General features: G+C 37.6%; 1 protein-coding gene across 2 annotated transcripts in view; it reads right to left on the bottom strand.

Moving 5' to 3' along the window:
• LOC127938344 (transcription regulator protein BACH2-like) overlaps positions 1-794 on the bottom strand; it is a 92,600-nt gene extending 91,806 nt beyond the window's left edge. Inside the window, exon 1 of one of the 2 annotated variants that reach the window (XM_052534886.1) lies at positions 497-794. The gene's annotated coding sequence lies outside the window, so the exon portion shown is untranslated. The remainder of the gene's footprint in view (positions 1-496) is intronic. The other variant, XM_052534885.1, reaches the window with a different exon arrangement.
• Between the last annotated feature and the right edge of the window lie 7,610 nt (positions 795-8,404).

Raw genomic sequence — 8,404 nt, forward strand, 5'->3', positions numbered from 1 at the left:
GTTGCGATAATTATTAAACAACCGAAACCCGCTTTATTTCTCAACGTATCCATTCAATAGGGAGAAAGGGAGGCGGGAATCTACACCGGGGGTCTCTGTCGTTGTTATGATCGGTCAAGGCCGAGTGACAACTTCTTTTCTTTAAGCGAAAACAAGCCATGCCTGACCCCTCCTCCCCCCGGGATCGCAGTGCATCCCACTACTAGCAAACACACTCAAACTATTGTCACTGCTGCACAACAGGATGTGGTAACCTTACGTTTAAAAGGAGTGTGTTTTCAGCTGAAGAAAACCCAAGTAGCATGCGGTCGAGTTTTTCCCCTTCTGTGATATTTGCCAATATTTTGTGACACAAATCCTCCCAAGAACCTGGTAGCTGTGAATGTGAAATAGCCCACTCAAAAACACAAGTTTGGCGCTCCGTTTCCATTTGCGACAGACGAATCACATGTAACGCACAGGACGCATCGAACAAAAATATTATCATGCAACTCACCTTCAGTCTAGCTTTTTTTCCTTGTGATACAGCCCTTTTGTCCGGTTAGCAAATATATATATGTTTTTTCACATGATGACTTCCTTGCAGACTCCTAAAGCCCCCGGGTTGCAGGGAGATCACGTTTTGCGGTGCACTCTTTCAATATTTTCCTTTAGGAGGAAAAAAGCACGTTTATGGTTGTAAAAGTGTTTATAAAAATGTGTGAATGTATATAAATGTGTGTGGTGATCTCTACAGCGTGCGGCTCCGTCTCCTCTGTTTGTTACACTCGAATGAAACGCCTACTCTCAATCGCTACATTGTTGACATTCGCGCACTGACGTCATCCCATCCCTCATTCACAACATAGCGCGCGCTGCGCATTGCGTTGCTGCCTCCAGCGGCAAGGTACCTTACTCCAAATATGTGCACAGCCGCGATTCGCGAATTAGAGTGGCGGGGACAGTCGATGTGTGTTCCGAAGCCAGTTTCACGAGTACAGGCTGATCCTAGACGAGGACTCAGATCACGTCTTGAAAAACTTTAAAGGACGATACATACAAATTGAAACTAACTGGACGTTTGAAACGTGTGGATGTGCGGGCTACTGACCTGTTCATTACGAACATTACATCGTTATCTACTATGCTGTAAATTCACTCTTTGTAATATTAAATTAGTTCACTCAAAAATATTTTAATTTGTATTTGTTATTTATTACTATTTAAAAAAAGAATTATATAAAGACAAATTCTATATACTATGCTGTGATTGCACTGAAAAATAAACCTAAAATGAGAAATATATTAGTTTAAATTTATTTGATCAGTCTGCGTATAGGCACATACAGTATCTTTTTATTAAGCTTTATTTAAAATTTGTAATATCAAATTCGTTTATTCAGAAAATGTCATTTTGAATACTTATTTTTAATTTTTAAAAAGTAGCAGATTTTACGTGTGAATATTTATCAGTGTAGGTTTTTCATTATTAATATTAATTCATATATCGGCATATAGCTTAAAGTATTGGCTACACAAAAATAAACTGAAAATTTCCACCGTTATTGAAACAAAAATGATTTCAGCAAACACACTGACAACATTTGATTATAAAAAAAGAAGAAAAAAATTTTGCATTTGTGCATCTAAAATTACTTAAAAGATAACTTACAAAAATGTGAAAGCATTAAATACATATTTTGGCCAACAAATATTATTATCAGTACATTTGTAAAATAAAGCAAATATGACTTGCCCTGTCATGCATTAAAAATGCACTTGTCCTGTGAATGTTCAACCTTTCAGTCAAATCTTCCTTCATTATATAGTTCACTATCGAATTCATCTATGCCAGTGTGGTTGTACTGCATTTATATATTTGTATACAAATATGAAAATGCTAACATTTTAGTCTGGGGGTTTTGAACTATAGGTGTTCAAAACCAACATACTGCACAAAACTGGCAAAAAACAAAACAAAACAAAACAAAAACACAGGCCCACCCCCCCCCCCCCCCCCCAAAAATCCATAATATAACAATCACTTTTAATGCAATAACGACAACAATAGGCTATATTAATTATTGTAAGCAACCAAGTACTTGCACATAAAGAGAGATGACTGTGTATGCAGTCTACCCGGGGATCAGCTCCTAATTTCAGCATATTTTGCACCAGAGAGCTTGAGAAATATTCTCATTTATAGTGTAGAATCCTTCCCCGAGGGAACATGCATGTAATCATGAATTATTTAGCAGCCACAGACATTTAATTTGTTTTTCTTATTTTATAATTCAGGGCTCCCTGTCTCAATGTTGGATTAAGTGTATACAAGAAACAGTCCAGTTGAGTCGTATAAAGAGGAATTTAAAAAAAGAAATAGAAATGCATTAAAAAAAACAAAAAACAAATATTGCTTCTTCTGGCTATGAAATATGTGTACTTAGCCTAATTATCAAGTTACCCTTTTCTTTACACTATGAGAACAACATAGAGAGCTTTAAAGAATATTACAATTATTATAGTGATTCACATGCAAAATAATTAGAAAAATCTCTCACACTGTTTCAGCTTATATGCATATAGAATATTCTTAGTTGTCTGAAGGATTAGAACAGTCATTTATGGTGCTGACTGTTGCACAAGACAAATTCACAAGGACTCAATGTCCCCATATGAAAAGCCAAGGAGTTCAAGTGGCATTCCTGCACTTGCTGACCTTTCCCTGTGGTCTTCTCCCAGGGGCCCCCCGCACCGTCGGATTGAGATTGAGTTACTGATTGATTTAAGGCAGACCATCAAAGTCATGAGACTTCTGATTCCCACCACCATTCTATCGGACAAACAGACAGGTAGATATAGGGAGAACAAGCAAGATACAATGTAGACTTTGCATTTTGGATGGGACCTTTTATTTTATGAACTAACCTAAAGTGAGAGAAAGTGGCCCCACTGCAGCTTAAACAAACAAAAAGCTCTGAAACTTCCCTCTGCAATTACCACTTCAACACATTGTCATATTTAAGGCTCAAATGGAGCGCTTGCAGAATGAATTTCTCTGAACCTCCTCCACCAAGACAGTGGACAAGTACTAACATGTATATGTATGCATAGGGTAGAAGGTATATATTCATACATGCATGTACATATACAATTTAAAATAGCGGTTTTCTGTTTGAATATATTTTAAAACTGTAATTTATTCCTGTGATGGTAAAGCTGAATTTTGAGCAGCCATTACTCCAGTCTTCAGTGTCACATGATCCTTCAGAAATCATTCCAGTATGCTGATTTGGTGCTCAAAAAATATTTATTATTATTAATGTTGAAAACAGTTGTTGCTTAATATTTATATGATGCATTGTTGTTAGAGGATTCTTTGATGAGCAGTAAGTTCAAAAGGACAGCATGCTAAAGATGCTGTTTCATTTGCTGTCGGTCTTAGTACACGAAAACTACATGAAACTACAGAAGTCAAGTTTCCAATAGGAAAAATATATTGAAACTCTTTGGTCAATGCTAATGGTCTAATCAGATTCAATGCTGAACTAAGCTAAAAGTGCTACCACCAGACCCAGAGATCAGCTAAATGGATTCGAAAACAGTAAAACTCAACTGTTTAACTCTGGGAGTTCGAAAATGAGTGTTCCTTTAACGTTATTTTTAAAAGTTACCTTGCAAAAGATGATCAGAAACTCTAGAAAAATATGAAAATTGCGGTACAGCTGCATGAAAATTGCCCAAAAAGTTCAGCGAAGCACAACGCAATATCAGACGACATGTCAAATCCCGCCAGCTGCCGAAAGGTATGAGTCATAACAGTAAGGACTGGTGTCAAATCAAAACAGGCCCCCTTGAACCAGCCGAATACACAACAGTCGGCCACACTTGATGACTCATTTCAGAGGAGATTAATTGACTTTGCGGTTACTGCAGTGCAACACGGTGCCAAATGACATCCACATACTGGATCGCTAAGGTGCGAGGCAAGCCCCGACAGAGGCACAAAGACGTAAACTCAGCCGTATCCTCAGAGGCCAGCCAACATTGAATTTCAAGTCAAATGCTTTGATTACGTCAATTGCTGCTTCCCCAGCAGAGCCTCAGGGAGCAGGCTAACCGCCATTCACAACACAGACACCACACAGATACTAACAACAGCTCAGGTTACCTAAAGGACAGGTAACACTTCCCCCCTGAGAACACTGTACACCTCTGCGCACACAGGACGGTACACTTTCACCCATACTCTCACTCATATAAAGAATTGCACACATTACAAAAATAGAAGATAGGCCAAAAAGATTGTTCTTGGTTTGTAATAATAATAGTAATACTACTAATACTAATAATAGACATATTCATAACATCCTATTATTAAGGTAAATGCTTGTTAAAAAAAAATATCGTTCACAACAACCCATATGACTTACTTCTGTGCGACACAAAGAGAGAATTTTTGAAGAATACTTTGGCCAATATTTTCAAAGAGAACTGAGGCTGTAGCTAATAAATAACCTTCTTATTGGCTTGTTCATGAGCCTTAACCTATAACCTTGTTAATGGCTTGTTCATGAGAGAACTCTAAAAAAGTATTTCAGTTCTATTTATACACATATTATAGTAATTATTGAATTTGCATTTGTTTATACTTTGTTTTAATTCAAATTTTAATTGTCATTTTTATGTGCTTTTGTCACATGCTAGTTTATTTTAACATTTATATTTAGGCTTATATATTTTAGTAGTATTTTATTTCAATTTTTCACCTATTTATCATCTTTATTTCAACTACAGAAAACTATTTTTTTTAATAGATAATATCTATTCATGTTCAAAAATCATATTTTTGTGCCTGAATGCCTCAGTCCCCATTCAGAAGAAAGCATGTCAGACAGGTTTTGGAACGACATGAGGGTAAGTGAATGATGATAGATCCTTCATATCTGGTTGAACTAATCTTCCACTTTTGGAGGACCTCTCCTTCAAATCTTGGACAAAAAGTTGTTACTCTGCAGAATATCTTTAGACATTCAGATAAAAGACAGAACTTGCATATTTGACAGGCTGTTATATGGGACACTTGTCAGCTGAGGCCAAGTGCGGGTGTTTATGCATGTATATACGCGCGTGTGTGTGTGGGTGATTAAAGGTTGTTTTAGAATTCAAACCAGAGCCAAACTAATAGTTTTGTTCTTGGCAGTAGAAACCCTGCATTTCTTGATCAGCCACATCTTGTACTGAAAGCAAACCAGTGTTTACTGCCCTGTTTACCATAGTGATTAAGTTTATGTCAAAAGAGAGGAAAAAGGAAATGACATTTGTACCAGATTTATCAGTGATGAATCAGGAGAAAAATCCCTTTGAATCTTAATATCACAATTATCTTCAGGATGATACTTTCAAAATGCATGCACTTGTTTAAAATAGACGTATGGGCATTCTATAAATGCACGAGATCAGCATAACAATAAATCTAATCCATTTGTACACATTAAACAACTTTGTACACCGTTATGAAGTGCAGAAACAGAAACTATGTTCTACAGGCTGGCCACTGAAGCAAATCCTTTGTGCGGTTTATAAAATGAGAATCTGTAAACAGAGCTACCTTTGCTCTGAAAGCTCACCTAAGTGCAAGCACATCTATGTCTAAAAACACTAAATGTCTATAACTGATGAGTTAGCACACGAAGAACCACAGGAATTAATACTGACGTTGAAAACAAAGCTTGAAAACACCTCACCACAGAGGCATGAGAGAGCGTTGCTGTTCAAAGGTGTTGCCAATTACGGATTGTACACTCAATCGTAAATTAAAAATATCAAAGCTTCTTCCAAAGCAAATCTGCTCCCTTTAAAAAAAATGTTAGAGGCCCTTGAGACTCTATAAATGCTAAATTAACATCCTGTTTGCTCATAATGCCTGAAGATGATAAGACTACGTAAACGGGATCCAGTTATGCACTCAGGCTATCATCTCCCCCCCCATGTGGTCTGCTCTTCACTGTATACTAGAGGCTGTGTGTATTCAGCCCCTGTTAGCTGGATTAAACGGATGAAATCCTGTACATCCAGACTCTCTAATTAGATTTCTGTAGGTGAGCAGTTACAGTACACTCTCTGGGACATGTCTGACTGAATCCGAACAAACGGTGCGCGTGATGACTCATCAGTTTTGAAGCTGAGACTCGGAAGCTCCTGTGCTGTGCAGGGAGATGTTCATCACTCCACATGCTCAAAACCATTACCTTTCCACCCACTCCGTGTCACCCAATCACACAGGCGATCACAAAAATAGCTGGTTGCGGTTTGACTCTCCGTCTCTCTCACAGTCACATTATCATTCAATTATTTCGATTCTTTGTCTCGATTCGTTTTCCTCGGCTGAACCGAAGGTTTTTAAGAATAAAAAGCCATGATTATCTTGAATTCTTGTGTATATACTATTGAGCATAGTCATCTGCTTCTCTAATCTGATGAGCAAGAGTCCAGCAGAACTGGGACTTTTCACTGTTTGCATCACTGCGGCCGTCTGTGTTTGAGCATTTCATCAGCGGAGGGGATTTTTCAAAGGCTTTCTGCAGGTTTTTATGTCAGACGATGGCAACAAGTGGCTGTCTTCATGAGTCAGTCATTTTAATTATTCAGTCAACCCAATTGTTTTATAATGATAAACAATACTGATTCTTTTGAGTATGAAACAAGTCTATTATCTCAACCGATTCTTTCAAACACAGATTTATTAAGAAATTGAACAACCGACGGGCTTTATAAGTTAATTAATTACCCAGCCAATTCGTTCAATAACATTTGAACTATGAACGAGTCATTGAATCATTCAAGAACCTATTCATTCAAGAATGAAAAACAAATGACAGTGCGTCTAAAATCATATATTGTCTGAGCAGGTACTACATTTGAATTTGAACTTCTTTCACAACTGTTAAAAAGTATGAATATGGCTGAAATTCAGACGTATCACATCCACCATGTTGTACTATCACTTAACCTACCAGCATCAGCTGTGTTGCTACACAATGATAGTACAGTGTCCAACAAATGACTTCCTTTATGAGCGAGCCATTGAATCAATTACTCAACTGATTTGTTCAATAACACTACTTCATTTTAAGAATGAGTCATTTGAATAACAGCCAATTGATTCATTTCCTGACTCATTCAGGAAAGAAATTTCCACTACCATCTAATCTCGGATGTGCACGGAGGTTCATTTGATTTGACTTCATTTGGAACTATTTTCAGTGAAGAACAATATTGTTTCTAAAATGGAAGTTATTCAATACAAAGTGACAAGCTGAAGGCAAAGCACAGAGTCAGATATATTCTTAAATGTTCATATATTCGTTGTCTTGCACTTGAAGAAACAGGGAAGATGTAAATGATGAAGTGAAAACCTGCTCATTATGGTTTGTAAGCCACAGGCTCCCTCAAATCAACAACAGGGACTCACAGTTTCAACAAATGCAATGTGTGAAAATGGCACTGTTAAAATAAAAAGTGCAGATTTGAGTGAGAGGGAACATGTCTCTCTTTAAAAGATCTAAAGCATTGTATCAGCATACATAAACCATTTACCAATTTATTTCAGGGACAAACTATTCACATTATGTACCAGAAGCTCATTTTTATTCTCTCCATCCTTTAGATGCTAGAGGAAAACAAGCGAATCAAAGACCTGAGACTGGTGCACCAACAGCAGTGAGCCGAGCTCTCTTTGTCTCCTCTGAAGGGTCTCAGAGGATCTGTGCTCACAAGCATGCGAAGAATCGCCTGTAGCCACATTTGAAAAGTGCTGGCCAGGGAATCATTCTGATTAATGAAAGAAGTTATCTGGAACACTGTGGAATTTATAGACTGATATACAGATATTGTGACCCAAATTCTGGCCATTACTAAAAACTGCAACCACCTCTACCATTCCTAGCCTATTTCCAGGCAGTTACCATGGTTACAGGGAGAGCGGGAGAGAGAGAGAGAGAGGATGAGAGAGATCTAATACAAATTTCAGAGAAACTTTCTCACCACCAACAACAACAAAAGAGAATGTTGATGCATTGAAAATGACAAGTATTTCCAAGGAATACTGGTGATAGTGTGCAAGATAAAAAAATAAATAAATGCTTTGCTGTCTGGGGAATGCTTCACATTGGTATTAACAACTTGTATGATTTTATTGCATCAGCTTCTAACTCACAATTGCTTCACAAACTGTAACCCGGCACACAGAGATACAGAAATGTCACGACTGCCCTGCAGTTTCTGTAATGTATAACTAACTGTTCCTGATGACCTCATTGAAGCCCAGGGTTCCTCCGGTCACCCTAAACCCCCCATAATCTGTTTCTCATTTCTCGCCATCGCTCTGAACAACAAAAAACAAAAGGCCAGGATGACAGCATCT

Source organism: Carassius gibelio, chromosome A20 (assembly GCF_023724105.1).
Source record: "Carassius gibelio isolate Cgi1373 ecotype wild population from Czech Republic chromosome A20, carGib1.2-hapl.c, whole genome shotgun sequence".
Classification (NCBI taxonomy): domain Eukaryota; kingdom Metazoa; phylum Chordata; class Actinopteri; order Cypriniformes; family Cyprinidae; genus Carassius; species Carassius gibelio.